This window comes from Theropithecus gelada, chromosome 8, assembly GCF_003255815.1.
Source record: "Theropithecus gelada isolate Dixy chromosome 8, Tgel_1.0, whole genome shotgun sequence".
Taxonomy (NCBI): Eukaryota; Metazoa; Chordata; class Mammalia; order Primates; family Cercopithecidae; genus Theropithecus; species Theropithecus gelada.
Window position 1 is genome coordinate 14,484,730 of NC_037676.1, and position 2,785 is coordinate 14,487,514.

General features: G+C 44.2%; 1 pseudogene; it reads left to right on the top strand.

Annotated features, from left to right (window-relative positions):
* The first annotated feature begins 521 nt into the window (after positions 1–521).
* On the top strand, positions 522–986 carry LOC112629847 (annotated as a pseudogene).
* The last annotated feature ends 1,799 nt before the right edge of the window (positions 987–2,785 follow it).

Sequence of the window (2,785 nt, forward strand, 5' to 3'; positions counted from 1 at the left end):
GTTCAAGCAATTCTCCCACCTCAGCCTCCCAAGTAGCTGGGATTACAGGCACGCACCACCACACCTGATTAATTTTGTTTTTTAAGTAGAGGTGGGTTTTCTCCATGTTGGTCAGGCTGGTCTTGAACTTCCAACCTCAGGTGATCCGCCTGCCTCGGACTCCCAAAATGCTGGGATTACAGGTGTGAGTCACTGTACCTGGCCGATAATTAACTTTTAATTGTTTAAGCCACTGACATTTTGGGTTGGATAAATTGAACAGCTAGAATTACTTGCCTTAATAATACAATCTACTTTCCCTTAGTTATTATTTCCTCTTTTCCTCCAAAGGGATACATTTTAATGTTTTCAATTTTTTTATTCTCTATTGTTTTGAAAGTCTGACATTCCACTTCTCTTTTTCTTAGTGCTTGTGCTTAACTTTTTAACATACAAATGTGATGGATCATTGAATAAGCAGGATTTATAAACTGTCATCAGAAATCAAGTTTATATTTGTCTTTTCTGCCTGTTCAACATTGATGGGCTCTCTTCTCTGGTGCTGCCAACTGAGGTGCAAGCCATCTCCTACTTGGCATCAGACCAAAGGCAGATCCCTCCTAAAGCCCAAGATGGTCAAAAAGAGGACCAAGAAGTTCATCTGGCACTAGTCAGATGGACAGGTCCAAGTCAAGTGTAACTGGTGGAAACCCAGAGGTATTGATGACAAGGTGCAGAGAAGATTTAAGGGTCAGGTGTTGATGCCCAACTGTGGTTATGGGGACAACAAGAAAACAAAACACATGCTGCCCAGCGGCTTCCGCAAGTTCCTGGTCCACACTGACAAGGAGCCACAAGGGCTGCTGATGTGCAGCAAATCTTGCTGCACTGAGATTGTTCACCATGTCTCTTCCAAGAACTGCAAAGCTATCTTGGAAAGAGCAGCCCATCTGGTCATCAGGGTAAACAATCCCAATGCCAGACTGTGCAGCAAAGAAAATGAATAGACAGCTCATATGCATGTCTTTTTATGCTTTTAAATCAAACCATAAAAACTGCTGATAGAGTTTGGGTGTGTGCTCCTGCCCAAATCTCATATGGTAATCCTCAATTTTGTAATCCTCAATTTTGGAGGCATGGTCTGCAGGCAGGTGATTGGATCATGGGGGGACAGTTTTCTCATGAATGGTTGAGCACCGTCCTCCTTGGTACCATCCTAATGATAGTGATATAGAACATAGAAAGAAATTATTTAGGCAGATAGTGAGGGCAAAACAGTCCGTGGCAAAACTTCCCTTTTAACAAAACGCAGCCCTAGAAATCATTTTTTGTTTCTAACGAAGAGCAGCCTGAAAGATCAAGCTGCAAATGTAGATAAGGAAGCTGGAAGCTTGCACAGGGGAATGACGGCAGCTGTGCCAATAGAAAGGGGCTACCTGGGGGCCAGGCATGTCCACCACGGAAGTTCTATCTTTCTTTGTTAGCATGTGCAGAGTAAGAAAGAACTCGGCAACATGGAGAAGCTCAGAGAGTCTACCTGCATAATAAAAGATTGGGGTGGACTGACACAGATTTGCACCCTATACAGATGGCACACAAGGTCCTAACGAGTTTCTCATGCACTATGTAGATCAGACAACACCCCCACAACTAGCTCATCTATATACCCCTGCTGCATTTCACTGCACATTGGCAACCCATTTTTCTGGGACCCCTCTCTGTCGCAGAGAGCTGTTCTCTTTCCTTTACCTATTAAACTTCTGCTTAGCCTCGCTCTTCTTGTGTCTGTGTCCTTAATCTGTGTGGCTGTGAGACCACTAACCTTGGGTGTAACCCCATACAATAAGGCTGCATCAGTAGTGAGTGAGTTCTTGTGAAAGCTGGTCATGTAAAAGTGTGTGGCATCTCTCACCTTGCTCTCTTGCTCCTGCTTTTGCCATGTGATATGCCTGCTCCCCTTTTGCCTTTGGCTATGATTGGAAGCTTCCTGAGGCCTCCCCAGAAGCAGATGCCACTGTACTTCCTGTACAACCTGCAGTATCGTGAGCCAATTACCTTTTTTCTTATAAATTACCCAGTCCCAGGTATTTTCTTTATATCAATGTGAGAACAGCCTACTACAACTGCCCCCGCCCCCAACGAAAAATGAAATAAGCAAAGTTCACCCTTAGTACTAGATAAGAGTGCAGGCAATTCATAACATGTCTGATAACTGTTAGGTAATATGATGTCTTATAACTACTTTAAGGTAAAACAGAACAAAAATAGGAAAGGGCCTGGCATGTGTACCTTTACCAAGTTCCCCAGATGACTCTAACTCACCCAGAGTTTGGGAACTACACAAAACATAGTCTTGATTTAGAAATTAGGAGGTTCAATTCAATATGTTAATTTCCATTTTCATCATCATTTAAAGGGAAAGTTCCTCCAGTATTTTCTGAGATGAGCTGCCCTCTGCTGGAAAAGGAGTGTGGTACTTGCCATCCCTTCAGGAGCATCCCTCCTACTCCTTGTTAACAAGTTTCTGACCCAACCAAGATCAAAGTAAAATGGGAGGAGGGCAGGGAAGTGCCGGGTAGAGAAGGGTGGAGTCCCTGGTGAGAGCTCCACCCTTGGGCCTGTGCCATGGACCTAACAGAGAACAGGCACTCTTCTTTATGTGCCCAAATGTTGCATTTTCCAAGACCACTATAGTCTGCTACACTTTCTCTCCTGTGCCCATATAAGCCCAAGAGCTTAGTGGGCACACACACAAGTGGGGTTAGACATTGAAAGGAGCAGAGGAACACACCAGCAGACACCAGCT